The following is a 19202-nucleotide window of genomic DNA, read 5'->3' as shown; positions in this document are numbered from 1 at the left end:
ATGCCAAGCTTGATGGTCACTGTTTTTCCCCCCTTTTTAACTTTTCTATTTCTTATTGCCCAGGCTCCAGAAATGTAAAACCGGATGCCCTTTCTTGGCAGTTTGACTCTGAAACAGCACAATCAGAATCTTCCCCCATACTTCCAGCCAGCTGCAAGGTTGGAGCTGTCACTGTCACGCCATTAACCAGGCTCTCCAGACAGAACTGGGGCTGCCCGACTGGCGTTTTGTTCCTGCAGCCGCTCGCTCCAAGATGCTGGAGTGGGTGCATGCTTCTAAGTTCGTGTGCCACCCAGCAGAGATAGGATGGTTTACTCTAATTAAAAGACATTTTTGATGGGACATGCTAGATAAGGACATTAGGGAGTATGTGGCTGCGTGCTCAGTATGTGCCAGGAATAAATCACATAATGAACATCCTGCAGGGCTGCTACAGCCCATGTTCCCTCTAATTTTTCATGTGTCTGAGCAAACACACAAACTCCCTGAGCATCCCTTGGACCACTGTGAGCAACAGTAGACGTGTGCACTGTGGTCACGCCAGCATCTAATCCATCCAAGTCACATGGTTTATTAAAATAATCAAATTACAGCATTTACATTTATTTGTTTACTTTTAATTAACTGCTTTAGCCCACTTACAATGAAAATTTAAATAAGTCTTGTTCATGACCTGTGCAGTATGTTAAGTCTATTGGAAGTAAAAATAACTTGGAACGCCAATTTTGAAAACACAACTTTCTCATTGCCTCATTGTTCTGACACACACAACAAAACTATTGACTACACTACACACTAACTACACAAGATTTATGCTAAATGTCACAAATCTCTCACATCTCAATCTCCGCCGTCACTCCTAAAACTTCCCCCTTCCTAAACAACTAAATGCCATGTTGCCATATCATTTTTTGATTGGTCGACATGGTACATTTTTCCACCAATAGGAAAGGGTGGGGTTTTCTTTGGTTTTGTTTTTGTTCACAGGCTTTCGAGCGTTTTCCTTATAAAACGCAGTTTTTACCGTTTCTTCCTGCAGTAAATATAAACAACGACAGTATTCAGGAAGAAAACCAAACACGCCGCTTTGCTAGCTAAAACACCGGTGTCGGCACATTAGAGGGAACATTGGCCACGCTTCATCACCCTTGTCCCACATTGCCCTGGATTTTGTAACAGGACTCCCGGTTTCGGCAGGAAAGACTACCATACTCACAGTCATAGATCGGTTTTCTAAGGCAGCACACTTTATAGCTTTAGAGAAACTGCCCACAGCAGCAGAAACGTCTAGGCTACTAATTGAACATGTTTTCAGGCTTCATGGCATTCCAGTAGAAATAGTTTCAGACAGAGGTCCACAATTCTTGTCCCAAGTCTGGAGATCTTTTTACACCGCTTTAGGGGCCAAGCCTTGCCTGAGCTCTGGGTACCACCTGCAGACTAATGGCCAGACAGGATGTTTGAATTGGGAGCTCAAGGCCACACTCCACTGCATAACCTGTCAACTTTGGCCACTTATCTACCATGGGTGGAATATGCACACAACACGTTAACAACATCCGCTACCAGGTTGTCACCATTTGAAGCCTCATTGGGATATCAACCACCACTGTTTCCTGAGCAGGAGGCTGATCTCGCTGTCCCCAGCAGTGCTGCTGTCGGGTCTGGACTCGTAAATGGGAGGCACTATTATGTACAGTAGCCCATCAACGTCGCTATGCCAACTGGCGACGGTCACCAGCACCAACATACTCACCAGGACAGAAGGTGTGGCTGACTGCTAAGGACATCCCTCTCAGAGCGTCCTCCTGGAAAAATGTCCCCTCAATTCATTGGTCCCTAGACAGTGGATAGCCCCACAGCTGTCAAGCTCTGTTTACCTCCAGCCTTACAGATTCACCCTGTTTTTCATGTCTCCCAGGTGAAACCGGTACTGTCTAGCCTCCTTTGCCCGCCTCCTGACCCCCCGCCTCCCACCTTGCTCATCGACAGACACCCAGCCTTCACCGTCTGGCGTATCCTGGATGTGCGGTGGCGGGGTAGAGGGCAGCAGTTTTTGGTGGACTGGGAGGGTTACAGGCCGGAGGAATGTTCTTGGGTACCTCGATCGTTGATACTTGACCCTGTGATGATCTCTGACTTTTTCAGGTAAGCCGCGGGGCGGATTCTGGTCGGCCGCCAGGAGGCATCCATTGGGGGGGGCAGTTCCACCTCTGGGAGGAAGCACCATGCTCCTGCTCATTGCTGGCACCTGTGGGTAATTAAGCCGTGGATTTATAAGGCCAGCGCGCTCAACCTCTCTTCGCTAGATTCTCAGCTAACCACAGTTGCTGCAGGCCAGCTCTGTGTTTTGTACACATCTTAGCAAACTACCTTGTCTCACCTTGTATCTCTCTTTCATAGCTACACACCAGATTACCAGAAGCAAATCTCTGCCATAGAACCCCCATCCGGACGCTGGACCTCCCGACAGTCTCACAGTTTTACTCACTCCACGCACCTGCCTGCCTCCCTGCCTCAATGTCAGGAATTTCGGATTACTTACCACTCACCTGGACCACTCTCCCCTGCATGCTACTGATCCACCCGCGGCAAGTAGGCAGTGCAAAGGACTATTCAGAACAAATAGCTGCCAGTATTCCTCCGGAACCATACCTAAATAAATGTACTCTAGTTTCAGTGACTCTGACCCCTTCCCAGGACCCAGCCATCCAGTCTGACTCTCCCTTTGGCCCAAACCACAGAACTGCAGTTTCCACAGTTGAAAAATCACTGATTGTTTACATAGCTCAGGTCGCATAAGCGCCCCTTAGTTTTGGTGTTTGTTCTTAGCACAAGTTAAAGACACGACTCAGTTTTCTAGTTTTGTTCGCTTACACTTTTTGTGAATCATAAACGTTGTCACTTAAACGTTCTCTGCGTCATGCATTTCAGTTTGTTTTTTTTTAGTCAGCCTCGGCCGTGACAGGATGGAAGCCACTGACACGAAGACAAGAAAGCTCCTTACCATGCATGGAGGGTTTCACCCCAAGTCCAGCACCCTCGGACTGTATGGTAACTGGAAGGAGGAAGCAGAGGACTACTGAGTGTCATAACCACTATGTAGGATGAAACAATAAGATCCCCAAGTACAGTAGTTTAATCTACGAATAATACATTTTTGGAATTGGTCTTTATTTTTTAAAAGCCATATGTGTTTGGATTTTTTATAAGCATTCAAACTGAACATTTTACTTCTTTGCGTCTTTAAATTAAAAGAAATTGGTACTTTTTGCGAGGTTGGTGGGGGTATATTATCATGGAGTTTCAGCCTTGTTCAGATTAAGTTTGAGAGTATTTTGACACCTGCCATGTTTGGTCTGTTTAAATCATACTTTGTTTTGTTTTACCCATTGTTGTGTTTGTTTTGGTCACCATCCATGTGTGATTATTGTTTTCACATCTGCACATAGACCTTCTGGAGGAGGTGGTCATGGCATGGTTCCAAATGATCTCCAGAGCAGTTCATTTATGGTGTGAGCGTAAGCCAACCCTGATCTAAACCAAGTAAAAGGTGTACAAACAGTTTGAGAGGGTGAGACAGGGCATGAGGAAGTGGTCTATATAGACAAAGTCTGAGGAAGAAGAGAGAAAGTGATAATGAGAGAAATGATAGAGCAGGCAGCATGATTAGGTGTTTGTAGATGCCGAGTGAAGGGAAAGGAAATGAGAGATAGAGATATACTGTTAAGTGCGACGTTGTCACCCATTTATGGTGATCATGTCAAATACTAAGCTTCTCTCTCTGTCACTCGGTCTCTGTGTGTGTGTGGTTCTTTGACTGACATGGAGGAAAACTAGAAAGCTTGTCTTTCCCTTTTACAATCACATGTTCACTCTTATCCCTCTTGTTATCTCCTTCCTGCTCAGTTCGTTCTTCTTTCTCATGCTCTTACTTCTCACTGCTCTGGTTGTTTACTCTCCTTTTTCTTTCTACTCATTGTTAATTATACCCGCCATCTTTGATTCTTGTCTTCCCTACATTCTCCACCAGCACTCCTGGTGCTGAAAATCACACATAAAATCAATGTGTGTTTTAGATTCAGTTTATATTGTTAGCCCTTGACATTGTTTCAGAAGCTAATGATATGTTTTCCCTGGTAAAAAGCCAGACTTAGTTTCCACAGTATTTGATTTTGTATTAGCTAAAAGTCAACTGAAAAACAAAATTTAGAGATAAACAAAAACCAACACCTCAATGATCCTAGGACCTTGAAAAGAAAGGCAACTGGACTTCAAGTTACTTGAAGATGTTTCACCTCTCATCCGAGAAGCTTCTTCTGTTCAATTTATTTACTTTATTTTATTTAGAAAGAGGGGCAATACATGCTAATGAACATTTTAACAAATGTAAATATCCCAGATTATAGTCTTGGACTAATTTCCACCTGCAGACACTCTGGCAGGTTGGTGTTACACACAAGTTAGTAAAAACATACAGAGACACTATTTAGTCATGTGACAAGGACAAAAACAGTGATCACACTGTACTAGAACAAACAATAACACGAAGCGTGGACACAGAGGACAATATAAATAACAATAACCAAATACTGGAGATTCCCAGATATTTAGTGGGAGCAGCAATGGGATTTGTCCCTTAAGACGGCCCTTGACATACAAGGTGTGAAAAAGGTTGTTGTCATTATCAGCAAAGCTTTCCGGTGAAGCCATTGTGAGACTTGCCTCTCTCTATCATGTGATCTATTGAGATCAACTGACACAAGCTGTGAGTGGGCGTTCAGGCGCCTGGGGAAAGATCTCAAAACTAGATTGTAGGTGGCAGACAGTTGGTGTCATAAACCGCCCCTTCTATTCAAGAATGATCGTTCACAGTAGAACAGAAGTAGGCTTCTGTCACTCTTCTTTCATGCTATCTAAAATGAGAACAATGGTGTCCTCAAAAGAGTGACCTTGTGCATCTGAGTCTTGTCCCGTCGAGGTGGCTCTTCTACTACGTTGTTTAGTTTGTTTTTTGGAGTTTTGGGATAAACCAGTGTGTAGCTAGGCTTGGAGTGCACTGGGATGTCATGCTTGGAGAATATTTGCCCGAGTTTCTCTGAAAAAACTTGCCCCATAAGGGATGACAGTGTTGTTTCGTTTGCCATTCTGTTTCTACTTAATTGGTGTCTCAGCTTCTTTACTGTGCATCTTTGCTAATTTGATGGAAGCCTAATTGGGATAAACATGCTTTAAGAGCTTTCTTTATGTGTTTATTCCTTTTCCTTCCCTTCTGGATTAGAAGGAACATTTCTACCCAGTGTTGCAGATTCCTGATTACTCCACATTCCAGAGGGTGGTTGGAAGCAAAGAGATGGTATTGGTCTGTGTATGTGGGCTTCCAGTAAACTTCACTGTTGAGGTTTCCATTTTCCTCAATGTGCACAGCACAGTCCAGAAACGGCAAACTATTATCCTTTGTATTTTCCCTGGTGAACTTTGTTTCTATCCACTGAGTTGATGTGAACAGTGAAAGCTTATATTTCTTTGGTTTTGATTTGGCCCAGGTGTTATTAACATATCTGTACCAGTGAATAGGTTCTCTCTTTGAAAGAGCCAAGAGCTTTAGTTTCCACTTTCACATTGGGAAGCCCATGGCACATCTATGTTTTTGTCTGTAGAAACCCTCATTGGGTATAGGATTGGGCCTATAGGATTTTGGAGTTAGAGTTAGAGGTACATGGGAGGCCAAGCGGAATGCAACTCGGACAGTGGCTCAAAAAAAACTTTGATGTGGGATGAGTTCGGTGGGGCCATGGAAAAAGACTTTTAACTGCTTCAAGGTGATTCCAGAAAACAATCAATTCAATTCAATTTTATTTATATAGCGCCAAATCACAACAAAAGACACCTCAAGGCGCTTCATAGATACAGAGAAAAACCCAACAATCATATGACCCCCTATGAACAAGCACTTTGGCAACAGTGGGAAGGAAAAACTCCCTTTTAACAGGAAGAAACCTCCAGCAGAACCAGGCTCAGGGAGGGGCGGGGCCAACTGCTGTGATTGGTTGGGGTGAGAGAAGGACGACAGGATAAAGACATGCTGTGGAAGAGAGACAGAGGTTAATAACAGATATGATTCAATGCAGAGAGGTCTATTAATACATAGTGAGTGAGAAAGGTGACTGGAAAGGAAAAACTCAATGCATCATGGGAATCCCCCGGCAGCCTACGTCTATTGCAGCATAACTAAGGGAGGATTCAGGGTCACCTGGTCCAGCCCTAACTATATGCTTTAGCAAAAAGGAAAGTTTGAAGCCTAATCTTAAAAGTAGAGATAGTGTCTGTCTCCTGAATCCAAACTGGAAGCTGGTTCCACAGAAGAGGGGCCTGAAAACTGAAGGCTCTGCCTCCCATTCTACTTTTAAATACTCTAGGAACAACAAGCTCCCTCGCACAATGCAATCTGGATTTGCCGCTTATCTGTATTCTAATTTTAATAACTGTACAGTACTCTGCTTTGGTAACTATTGTCCATGATGTAAATATGTAAAAATTGTGTTTCTGTTCTGTTTTATGTGTGGGGTTTTTTTGTTTTTGTTTTTTTTTCTTTTTTGCTGCTGATACAACCAAATTTCCCCTTGTGGGACAATTAAAGGATTATTCTATTCTATTCTATTCTATTCTATTCTATTCTATTCTATTCTAAGTAAGCCTGCAGTGTGAGAGCTAAGTACTCTAATAGGGTGATAAGGTACTATAAATAAAGATGAATATGCATGGCAAGACATACATTATTCATTGTCTAATAAAACAATAACCATAACCTCAGAGCCAAAATAACAACGGAATAGCTTTGGGACCACTCTGTGAATGTCTTTGACAGGTCCAGCCAGAGCCAAGACTTTATCCCAATTAACCATCTCTGGAGAGCTTTGAAAATTCAGTTCAATTTTATTTATACAGCACCAAATCTCAACTGCAGTTGCCTCAAGGCACTTTATATTGTAAAGTAGACCCTGATACTTAGCTCACCCGCCACCGCTCTCTCCAACCATGTCCACCACATCTCACAGGATGGGCGAGGTGGATGACCCACAGAACCACTGCAGAACCACTGCTGCTGCTTCTGTAACTGTCATCTGGAGACAGGGAACGAGGTTTTTGAGTCATTGCCTATACTGGAGCTAGTGGTCCTTGAGCAGATGATGAGGCTCCTGGTGACTGGGGTGGATTTGGTGTGTTGGAGAGGGCCGTGACCTTTCCAGAGGACCACTTAGCAGCATGGTGGCCTGGCACAGAGGAAGAAACATCCGACCCCCACAATCTGGCATAGATGCCTCACACTAACACTCTCCCCACTGTTTTTCTCCTCAGATCTCAGTGGGAACAGGTGTTGCTCCTGACTCACGTGAATTTGTGCAAACATCAGCGCAGGAGAGCTGGAAGTGCACGCAGCCCGAACTCTTCTGCAGGGAGTGTCAGCTCATAGAGGTGGGATCCTTGTGGCCGGCCCAGACTGGAAGGACGTACAAAGTTCTGGTGAGGTGCCAGGGTGTGGTACACAATAGGCTATGGTGGACTCTACCAAACCCTGCTTCAGCCTGGGTTGTTGTTGGGTGGGAATTAGGTGTGTACATAGTGACTTTCACAAATATCCAGTGGTGTTAGGTTAAAATGTATAGAGTTGGGGCAGTGGTTAGCTCCTTTCTTGGTCACCCCTTATTTCTTGGGATGGATTGGGCTGAGTTTAATAAGCTGGTGGGGCAGCGCTTATGACTGGGAACGACTTGTGGTATCTGTGCTGAGGCTGTCCAACACTGCTACCAGGGAGGAGAAATCCACAGGGCATTTTCAGGAGACCCTGCCACTTCCTGTGATTAAATCCAAGGAATATTTTCCATTGGAGCAGTCCTTTGGTGACACTCTACACTCAACGTTGGTTTAAGAAATAAACATTAAGGGTCACATGGTGTGTGCTGAGGCAGAACAGTCCTTTGTGATAATTAGGCACAGGCTAGTATGACACACTGGAGAGAGAAACTGAGTCATTTGTGCTGAAAAGGCATCTCACAGGCAGCTTATTTTAACCTAACGGTCAGCCACATGAGGTCTGATATTATTTGTTGGTGGTACCCCTGTGCAGCAATTTTGCAGGAAGTCTGGCACAGGCACTGTTTCAGATCATCTCCCGAGTTAGCATGCGTAAAAGATATTGACCAGAACACCTTATTCAATACTTGCACATTAAAGGAGCTGCATGAATTACTGGTTCTTTAGGGAATTCAGACTAGCACCTCAGTACTAGTCTGAAAGGCATGGGAATGATTGGGGATGTGGGGATGCAAGAAGCTGTGATTGACAGCCAAGAAGTGGCAGTGTTCTGGTGACAGCCATAGTTAGAGCAACTTTGCCATAAAGCCGAGGGCCACGTCTTTGAAGCTGGGAAGTGAAGTGTGCAAAGCAAAATAAAAAAACCTGTGTAAACTGAAACTGCTGTGTCAGACTGTGTATGTTGGACACACACAGTAGCTTTCGTGTTACAATGTTGTTTGACTGAGGAGACAGCTGCTTCTTTCTTGAGAGAGAAACAATGGAGTTTTATATCTGAGAGAAACCGCAAAAGGTAGCTGAAAAGTTCATATGAGTATATTCTATTCATGGAAGGAGGATACAACATAGGACTACCTTTCCATTTAATCACTGGATTGTGGTGAAATGGAAATGGAAAGAGTTTATATTAATCTTTGCTCGTAGTGCCCCATAGAAAGCTTTCCAAAGAGCTCTGGGCCTTTCTCAGAAATTATATCTACTGAAAGTCTGTTACTGAGAAAGACATGTTGGACCAATACATGAGCTCTGGCAACACTTTGCTAGACCCGCCCCTGCACAGTTACCAGCTGTCAGCTGCTTAGAAAAGGATCCTGGTGTTATTTGTCTCTCAGAAACAGTTCATAACTTTAACTCATCCATGTCACCTAAAAGGTAAACCTGTTTCTCCATCACCTGTTCAGCTCTGATGATCCAGTAAGGACATCTCCTGGTTTCATCTTCATGTTTCCCTCTCACCACATATCCAAACTGACATCATGACCAGCAGCTTTACAGCTGTGGCTCCAGCAAACATCAGCTGATACTAGAAATTAATATTAAATAAATTATAACAACAGCTGATCAAGCTTAAACGTGCTGCTGTTGTTTAGCGCGACATCCGCTGGTTTCCTCTTTCTGGCGCAAAGTGGGCGATAAATAAACAAGAGAGACGATCAGCTGATCACTGATCAGTTTCATGATTGAAGTAGCAACAGGAGAGGGAGGGGGGAGAATGAGAGAAGAAGAGGCAGCTGTGCAGCAAAGACACAGAATAACTCCAGCTTTGTGTCTTTTTCATTGTAGCTGAAGTCTGGGACAAACTGTGTTCCTTTTCACCTCAACACGAAACGCGTAATATTTTCTCTGAATACGAGACGATTCCGTCTTTTTACAGGACGGTTGGAAACTCTACTAACTAACCTTGTGAATTAAATAAAGTTCACTATCAGTAGTATCATAGCACCCACCCAGCTATATAGAAACTCCGTCATGCTAGCTAGCACGCAGTACGAGTTATTGTAACTGACTGTAAAAAGTCAGCACAACAAAGTCAAAGGAGCTTGTAAAGAAAAACGTTTGGACTTCTGTAAGTTGCTTGAAGACGTTTCACCTCTCATCCGAGAAGCTTCTTCAGTTCTAAGGTCAAATGGTGGAGAGTCCCAGATATAAACCTAGTGGGAGTTTCCCCCCACAGAGGGACAAAAGGACCCCTGATGATCCTCTAATCGCCTGAGCCAAGGTGTAAAACTGGGTGTGGGTCCCAATCAGCCAGAGTTTTGGGTGAGCTCATTGTGAAACCTGGACCCACCTTAATCATGCGAATTCCTGAGATCAGATGGCCCATGGTATGCCCAATGGCCAGTCCCAGTAATTATTTTAATAGTGATTAAAGGAAAGCGCTGCTGTTTTGAATGCTAGAAACACATTTTCTTTCACTTTCCCTGCACTCACCATCTGAGTAAGGGCTCTGTCTCTTCCTCTTCAGCCCCTACTTGGTACCATTAGTACCTACTTGGATCGACTCGGCATGGTTTGCCACGGCTTTCAGGGTTTTCTATTAGGTCATACTATTATTTTACTCTGGCGCAGTTCCAAGCAGGTATTAAAATGTGAAGTCATCAGACTGCATGCCACCAGTTGGGTACCACAACGGCTGAAGTGGGGCAAATCTAATAGATTGGAAGTGGTATAGTCAAATGGACACAATCTACGGGCACTGACTGGCGAGCATCAGGAGGCAGAGTGGCCCCGACTTGGACACGGCATTTTTAGAAACTATGGTGAAGGACGGTGAGTGCTTCGTGTGTTCAAACATAATAGTACTTGTCGCGTGTTGAGTTCACTTTGAACAAGCCTGGACATTTTTTAATAACGCCATTGTCTACTTGCTGCAATAAAAACTCCATGCTCTGCATGTTGTTTTGTGCTAGCTGTGCATTAACTTCCTCTTCTGAGGGGTCATTGTAAAGCCATATGAGCAACATCTGATGAACACTACTAGTATTAATACGGGTTCATTTTTTCATTTATGTTGTAATGTCATGTCGTGTGTGTCCTTATGCTATGCATGTCTTATGTTTCAGAAATGCTTTCTACATGTGAGGGTTTTTCGTCCACCACCATTAGTCTTGACCTCCCTTGTCTGTGATTCAGTTCTGGTTGACGGCGTCGACACCTACACCTTTTGGCATGACACAGAAACTGCTCATCGCTGGTAGGACACGATGATAGGTTTCATACTATAGAGAAAGAAGTCCAAACCTGACCTCACAAGTGTTCCCATGGAGATGCAGGCAGATGGAGATGTGTTAAACCAAGATCAGTGGGAACACCACATCCAGCTGCCGCTCAATGAGGCACGGGAGCAGGAAGTTGCCCTGCGAAGGGAGGAAATGGCACAGGCCACAGTCTTCAACCAGGCATTCCTCAGTGTGCTTTGCAGCCTCACACGAGCAATGGATGGCCACTCAAGTTTCACCTCACCCCTAAACTTTCCACATTGGAGATTAAAAAAACAAATTTATACTTTATATAGGTTTGTACCCCTCTGTTCCAGGAGAGTCTTACCAAAAACTTAGCTGTTGCAAATAATAATAATCACTAATTTGTACATATTTTCAAATGTTGCTGCATTTAATAAAGTATTTCAAGCCTATAATGTGTGTGCATCACGGTTTGTTGTATTTAAGCAGTCATTACTAAATGACATTTTTCACCAAACTTTTGTTGCCCAGTAATAAACGCTGTGTCTTTGTCGTGTGATGTCACCACACAAAAATGTGGTGTGTCCATAATTCTGTAAAGTGATTTACACTACAGGAGATTTATCCCACAGCCGGACAACTGTTAGCATTTCAGTGATGTGAAAAATGTAACAGCCCACATGAAAACACAGAATAACCGCAAAAGTAAACAAACTTTATCATTTCTATTTCATTTGGCATCTAACAGCAGTATTCCTGTAAGCACATGACAAGGGGTGAGAATAATATCATTAACTGGAGCACAAGAAGTGAAGCAGAGCGTCTCGTACATGCACGTTTAGCTCCTCCTCTGTACCACCCTGTCCTACAGCTACCACAGGCTCTTGTCCTGCAGTGGCAGGTACATCCCATTGTCATCATCTTCATTCATTGTCTTTGAAAAGCAAGAGGAGATGAACAGATCCAGTAAATGCACTTTTATCTGGTATCGTTTGGTATCGTAATCTGTCTTAATCTATTTCTATTTCAATGTTGTGTTCTGTGTTTTTTTTTATTTATTATATGGGGAAAAGTTCTGTCATCCTTGTGCTGAGAGGTCTGTGGTCATCCACCTGTTTTGTTCTAGTAAACCCAACTTTCAGGAACACCCTTTAGGGCTGTTCAGTTTTAGCACCACTGAGAGTCAACAAGTCTGGTCTCAAGTCACTTTATATTGTAAGGTAAAGACCCTACAGTGTTAATTTATGACAAATGTTCACTCAGATTCATCAATGAAGTAAAACTGACTGTATGCATATACAGGATATTAAAGGATATTGTATCATGGGTGAACAGACCAGAATGAAAGCCACATCTTAAGCATTTGACTGAGGCACAACAATCAAAAGGCAATGATTGCAGCTTAAATGTACTCTGGATAATCTTAAATGTGCAAATATTGTTACAGTTTTGTGTTTTTCAGGTGTCCTGTTTGAAGAAAACACTTTAAAGTCACTTTAATACATGCATATTTAAAGAAAAAAGAAAAATGCTCCACCTCCATGTATTAGCTGTTAAGTAATTTTATGATGAGGATGGATGCTGTCATTGTTTTTCAGTATAGTTTTGAAAATTAAAGGATATTTAACATTAAATGTACCAATGTTGTTGTTTACTAAACACGGATTAATTTAAGTTTAAATTTAAAAACTTTTGAACAAATGGTGTACGAGGTTTTCTGTTTGTCTATGCATTTTCCTTTTTGCACTGTACAACACTTTCAGTAAGACAACAACTGTAAATCGACCCCCCCCCCCGTCTAATCCATTATTGTAAAGTTAAATGCTATTAAGAAATGATCAGAAAAAAGAGGGTTTTCAAGAATTACTGTTCTGCTCCATTTTATGCCATTCGTCAGAACAAGAGCTAGAGTGTGATTAAAGTGGTGCGTAGGTTCTTTGATTATTTGTCTTGTCATATTTAGACAGTTGAGTCTAATAATAGATTAAATGCTAACTGTCAGCATTTAATAGATTAAATGCTGACAGTTAGTGTAACTCAGGGGGGTTGATTCATTTAAACTAACATAATCATCCTGTTGTAACCAAGTTTTTGTATAGCACGGTAAATTTTTTTGTTGATCAGTTATTATTCATGGATTTACAGGGTCTTAGAAGAGAGAGACCTAATGTTTAATGATCCACATTTCATTGTGTTACTCTTTGGTGCAGATGTGGATGCTGTATTGTTCTTTCTTTGTGATTTTTTTTATTGGTAATGTTTCAGTTGGGTTTTTTTTGCAGATTTTTGGTGTGTTTTGTGGTGGTTTAGAAGCAGACACAGTCCAAAGGGGATGGGTGTTGGGAACAAAAAACATGCTGTGGAAGAGAGCCAGAGAATAATAATAAGTAATGATTCAATGCAGAGAGGTGTATAAACATATGGTGAGTGAGAAAAGTGACTAAAGAAGTACTACTCAGTGTATCGTGGGAATCCCCAGCAGCCTACACCTATCGCAGCCTAACTAAGAGAGGATTCAGGGTCACCAGCCCTAACTATATGCTTTAGCAAAAGGTTTTAAGCCTAATCTTAAAAGTAGAGAAAGAACTTCACAGCACAGAGTTACAAAGAGAGTTACATGTCTTCGGAATGGGTTGATTCTGTGTTCTGACTTCACTGACCTTTATTAAGTAATTCTTGGTACCAGTTTACGAAAACAGAGAACAGCTTTGGTCAGGTCCTGGCAGACGCATCATGATAGACCTATTTATTTCTTCTAGACTGAACCACTGTAATTCATTATTTTTGGGCTGTCCTAAAAACTTCCTGAAAAGCTTTTACCCCATCTGTTCAAGGATTGGCTTGTGCCACCATTTGTCTGCCACCTAAAAATCCAGTTTTAAGATCCAATCCCAGACACTTGACACAGTGGTTATCAGAGGCATCGTAACATTTCATCACTCATCCATGACACTGGAGAGTACTGAAAAAGTCACTTGGATGAGTAATCAATTGTTTTTTTAAATGTTTCTATATGTTTTGTAAAAGAATTACAAAATGAACTTGTAAATTAATTTATTAATGCAGATTTTATTTCACAATTCATTATTGAGCACAAAAGGCTTTATGTTGATGCGTGTGACTCTTCTGGTCCTCCATAACCAGCAGCCTAGGCCTATTGCTGCACAACTAAGGTCAGCTGATGCAGCCCGAACTATATGCTTTGTCAAAAGTTTTAGGCATGATCTTAAAAGTAGAAAGGGTGTCTGTCTCCTGAAACCTGATTCCACAGAAGAAAGATCTGAAAGCTGAAGGCCCGGCCTCTCATTCTAGTTTCAATCAACTACAATCAACTGAAGGCTTTTCGCAGAGTTTTAGGACAGCCAAAAAATAGTGAATTACAGTACTACAGCCTAGCCCTCCGGTTTTGTGCACCCCCACCCCCCTTACTTTAGTGTTCCCAATCAAAATTGACTGGTCCTTGTTAGCTGCTATTAAATTAGCACAAAAAACACTTTTCACCACCAAATTCTTTATTCAACATTCTTTAGCTGTGAACAATGTCTCAAAGTAGTGTTTAACTTGAATACATAGAATTAGACATAACATAACTGCAGTAAAAATACAAATAGGCACTGAAAATGTATTACAAAATGAACATGTAATGTAAAAAACAAATTAAAGACCAAACTCAACATGAAGCTGTGAGTACAGGACACATTCTGCTTGGCCTCCATTGCCTGTCTCCGAAGTCCCACAGGGTTAACCAAACCCGATAGGATTCCTTCTTCAGCCTGATTGCTCTGTTCACCTCAAGTGTCCAACGTCTGGTTCAGGGGTTACCATCAAGACAGGCAGCTCATTGCAGCAGTTTCCACAATGGAAGTGCTGAATATGCTCCATTCGGACTTAATGTCCCCAGTCTCCCTCAGAATGCTGTCAAAGTTCTGGCAAAGGTTGGAGGCCTCTGTTAGGCATTCCCAGAGTGTCCTCACAATACATTTAGTTGTGCCAGGTTTATCCAGCATTCTCCCTCACCACCTGATCCAACTCACCACCAGGTGGTGATCAGTTGATAGCTCATCCCTCTCTTCACCTGAGTGTCCAGAACAAATTGCTGCAGATCCGATGATACGATTACAAAATCAATAATCAACCTGCAGCCTAGAGTGTCCTGGTGCACTTGTAAATAACCTTATGTTCAAACATGTTGTCTGTTATGGACCAACAGTGGTTTTCACAGTAACAGAACACCCCACAGATCAGGCAAGCCATTCTTCCTAATCTCACCCCTCCAAGTATCACTGTCATTACCCACATGAGCATTGAAGTCTCCCAGAAGGATGACAGAGTCTCCAGGGGGAACACCCTCGAGCACCCCACCTAGGGACTCGAAGAGGGCTGTGCACTATGAAAGTTCATTAAACACATAATTGTAGATGACAGTCATGGTCAGGCACAGGGAACAAATCCTCTTGTCCACTGGGAAAAACTTTAAAATACAGGAAGTGACCAAGGAGAAACTAAGATACCTACCCCAGCCCACCACCTCACACCGAGGGCCACACCAGACTGGGCCAGAGACCAGCCCCTTTACAGGAGACTGGTTCCAGAGCTCAGGCCATGCGTTGAGGTGAGCCCAGCTATATCTAATCAATACTGCTCAACCTCACGCACTATGCTAAGGCTTCTTCCCCATCACAGAGGTGACATTCTGTGTCTCAATTGCAAGCCATGATAGCTAGGCATTGGTCCACAAGGGTCTCTGGCCCTGGCCGCCGCCTGGCACACACTGCAGCCGACCCTATGGGGACTCCTGTGGGTGGTAAGGCCTACAGGAGGGTGGGTCCATGTCTCTTCTTCGTGATGATCTGGCCAGTCCCCATGGACGAAGGCCTAGCCACCAGGTGCTCTCCCTCTGGTATCTTCCCCAGGACTTGAGACACATTTTGTAGACCATCAGCTGGGACTGAACTAGCTAATATTAATTTGCACTAAGTGGCAGGATTGCTTTCTAAATGCTGATAGATTTCAACTTGTGTCTTGACTCTCTGTGCCTCTTGGACCTCTCTACTTGATTTGTTCAATACGTTTTACCTGTGTCATATCTCATGATTACAAATAACTTAATCTTTTGACATCTATGGTACGATTTCTTTGTATGTGTGTATAGGATTGGTCGTTACTGACATCTGGTGAGACTTTCATGTCAATAGCACCTTTACAAATATTACTTAGAAAATAAGTAATATGATCAATATTTATTTTCACCTGTTGCATACAAAGAAGGATTAGTTATGGTTTAAACAATGTTTAACACGTTATGAATTTTTTAATAATTTAGATATTTTTTGTGTATTTTAGGACATATTGTACATGCATTTATGTACAAGAAGGTTCAATTTGATGGGACCCCCAAAATTTTAAATGAATGTTAAATGTTTTAGGGGTCTCATTTTAATCCAAACTGCCATGTGGTGCTGAAAAAGGTGTCTAGTGTCCGGTCTCATTTGAAGAGTACAGTAAAATGGAGAGGGAGTGTGTGATGATTTTTTTTTTCATTCCATCTTTTCTCAAAAAGCTTTTCAGCACATCAAAAAACCCACATTTGTTTTAACAGGAAACATTTCTCCTCACACATTCACATGCATAAAACTCATGTACCGTGCCACATCCACATGCAGAGAACACATCTACTGTTGCACACACCCACACGTTAAATGGCCATTACTGAAACAGAACATTGTGCCATTTAAGCTGTCAAGACGTCACTCAGATGTAGCCACTCTATTATTCCTACCCTTCATGTAGGAATAATGTAAAAGTTCCGTATTTTTTTCCAAACACCTCCCTTTGTGTGGATTTTTTAATTTACTTTAAGGCTGTTCATTTGTTGAATTAAATAGATTTGTAGTCTCTTTCTATGTACAGATCTAACTAACATTCACTCACAGCACTGAAAAAGGTTAGAGCAAGTTGTAGGTTTAATATCTTGACCAAAGATATTTAGCCTGCAGACCGGAGCAGAGGGGGATCAAACCACCATCCAGTGGATGATGAGAGTCAAACCTTAAATACTGATCTGTATGTGTAGGTTTACGGTACACGTCAGCTTTTAGATGTCCCCCATTACTGATGGAAATCTCATAGTCTAAGAAGGCTAACCTGCCACTTTTCATATCCTCCCTTGTGAATTTGATGTGTTGGTCCACCGAGTTAATGTGACCCGTGAATTGTGGTAGGTCCTGAGATTAAATTTTCACGCAGGTGTCATACACATATCTGAACCAATGACTAGGTGGTGTTCCAGGATAGGATAACAAAGCCCTCTTTTCCACTTCTTCCATGTACAAATTGGCCACAATGGGTGAAACTGGGGAACCCACTCCCATGTTTCTCCCTGTAGGACTGACCCTTGTATGTGAAATAGGTGGAATTAAGACACAGTTCAAACACACTTGGTCGGTGCTGATAGTGGTCTTGTTGCTGAGGTTGGGGTCATCCTGTAATCTCTTACAAACTACCTCCAACACTTCAGTGACTGGAACATGAGTGAAGACAGATGTAACATCGTACAAGACCATGGTTTCATCTGCCTCCATAATGACATCGCTCACCTTCTCAACACAATCCAAGGTGTTCTGGATGCGGTGAGTTGATCATACAGACAATTGGTCTTAAAGGTGCACTCTGTTTATGTTCTTTGGTAAACCATACAGACTTGGTATAGATTCCGCTGGGTATAGCCTGTGGTATGAGGTACGGTCAATAGCCTTGTCTTGTTCTAACTGCTTCAGACAGTCTATCACCGTCTTCCTGTAACCACTTCCTGGGTCTCGTTTCAGGGGCTCATAAGTATTTTTGTCACTGAGCAGTGACAAAATTTTTTCATCATAGCCTTTTTGGTTTAGCGACACAGAGCACCTACCCTTGCCTGCTGGAAGGATAATGATGTTGTTGTCATGACTAACTGATGGGATTGCCTTCCTCTTCTCCATGCTGATGTTGGACGCTGGGGGCTTTGCATTGCTGAGACAGGCTGAAACTTTCATCCATAGTTGCTCTGCTTCCACGTCTGCAATGTTGTTGTATCGAATTGCAGTTTCGGTGGCTGTGATCAGTTCCACTAGAGGGATTTGCCTCAGTGTCACAGCAAAATTCTATCCTTTTGCAAGGATGTTTTTCTCTGTTTTGGTAAGCTGTTTGTGAGACAAACTCTTCACCCACTTGTCCACATCCTCGGTGTGGCATCCTTCTCTCTTCTGGCCACTGAGGACACTCTCCGTATTTTGAGCTAACATTGTGAAACATTAATAACATTTTTATTTCACACTTTTTTTTTTTACTGCATACTGTTCATTCATAGTTTTGATGCCTTCAGTGAGAATTTATGAAAATAAAGAAAAAACATTAAATGTGAAGGTGTGTCCAAACTTTTGATTGGTCGTGTGTGTGTGTGTGTGTGTGTGTGTGTGTGTGTGTGTGTGTGTGTGTGTGTGTGTGTGTGTGTGTGTGTGTGTGTGTGTGTGTGTGTGTGTGTGTGTGTGTTACTGCTGGAGTCTCTGAGACCGTATCGTCGGGAGATTGACTCTCGACTAGGGCATCTGTATCCAGTAAAGGTCCTAAGGCTAGTCCCCCCCCCCCCCCCCAATGCCAACCAAGCCTACCTCAGACAGGAGGTCATATAAGCTCGGATGTTGCTCGGCTTAAGAAGGTCCACATCTGGTGTTGAGGACACACTGATGAGAAGTCAGTTACCGGAACAAGCAGGCATAAGTGGGCAAGAGATGAAAACAAGGCGCTAATGGATTGGTATAGTGCAAATATCCCAGCAGAAGGGGTTACATGAAAGGAAAGTTGTGGACATATGGAATGTTTGATACCCAACACCCAGACTGATGGTGAAGCAACTAGTAGCGGCTGACTTGAAAGATAGGATCATGGTGAAGATGGAAACCTGGACCCTCTGTGGCCAATTACCAAGACTGCATCAAGTACCATCTGAAGGTCTACTAAAAATGTAAATGCAGCATTATGCATAATCCCTACAATTGACTACAAGACAGCCTATGACTCAATGCCCCACACATGGATCCTGGAATGCCTAGAACCATACAAGGAACTCATTAGGAACTCAATGGGGAATTAGTGAACAACAATAGAGGCCAACTTCAAGCCAATTGCACAAGTCACTTTTAAGTGCGGGATCTACTAAGGAGTTACCCTGTCCCCACTGCTGGTCTGCATAGGCCTGAAACCCCCCACAGTGAGATCACTGACATGACTGACTATGGATACAGATTACGGAATGACACAATTATCAGCCACCTCCTCTACTTGGATGACATCAAGCTGTAGTAGTAGAAATGTAGTTGGGTGGTAACAAAGAGAGGGAAGACTGTCAGAACTGAGGGGATCGCGCTAGCAGAATGCAACATTGCAGAC

At 42.8% G+C, this 19202-nt stretch overlaps 1 protein-coding gene across 2 annotated transcripts in view; it reads left to right on the top strand.

Moving 5' to 3' along the window:
• LOC113021483 (junction plakoglobin a-like) overlaps positions 1-19202 on the top strand; it is a 122712-nt gene that overhangs the window by 22713 nt on the left and 80797 nt on the right. For both annotated transcript variants that reach the window (XR_013908727.1, XM_080300593.1), the window contains exon 2: positions 7360-7529. The gene's annotated coding sequence lies outside the window, so the exon portion shown is untranslated. The remainder of the gene's footprint in view (positions 1-7359; positions 7530-19202) is intronic.

This window comes from Astatotilapia calliptera, chromosome 4 (assembly GCF_964374335.1).
Source record: "Astatotilapia calliptera chromosome 4, fAstCal68.1, whole genome shotgun sequence".
Taxonomy (NCBI): Eukaryota; Metazoa; Chordata; class Actinopteri; order Cichliformes; family Cichlidae; genus Astatotilapia; species Astatotilapia calliptera.
This window is presented reverse-complemented; position numbering and strand designations above follow the sequence as displayed.